Genomic DNA, 413 nt, shown 5'->3' on the forward strand with positions numbered 1-413 from the left:
GGCAGCCCGTGGTGGGACAAGCCCCGGGCCCCAGCAGTGCTCAGTCCCAGCCCCAGTGTGGGTCAGGGACAAGGATGGGATTATTTCCCTGCATGTCTCACTCTCACTCACGGATGTTTCCCACTGTTTTATGACACACTGGAATTCTTCCCTTCCCGCTCCCTTCCAGGCCCTGGGAAAGTGGCCCGGTGCCAGCCTTTAATATTTCTCCATCACCCCTTGCCAGGTACTGCAGCCAGGGCATCTCGTTGTGTCCCCGCTCATGCCATCCTCAAGTGCCTCCCCCGGGGACACAAGTGCTGAGGCAGGACAGGCAGGGCTCAGCCAGCCGTCCCCAGGGGCTGCAGACCGGACGAGGCCGCAGGCACTGCCTGTTGCTGGCAGCGAGGACTTGGGCAGTGACGGGGGGACTT

The sequence above is a fragment of the Antrostomus carolinensis genome, unplaced genomic scaffold, assembly GCF_000700745.2.
Source record: "Antrostomus carolinensis isolate BGI_N321 unplaced genomic scaffold, ASM70074v2 scaffold39278, whole genome shotgun sequence".
NCBI lineage: Eukaryota > Metazoa > Chordata > Aves > Caprimulgiformes > Caprimulgidae > Antrostomus > Antrostomus carolinensis.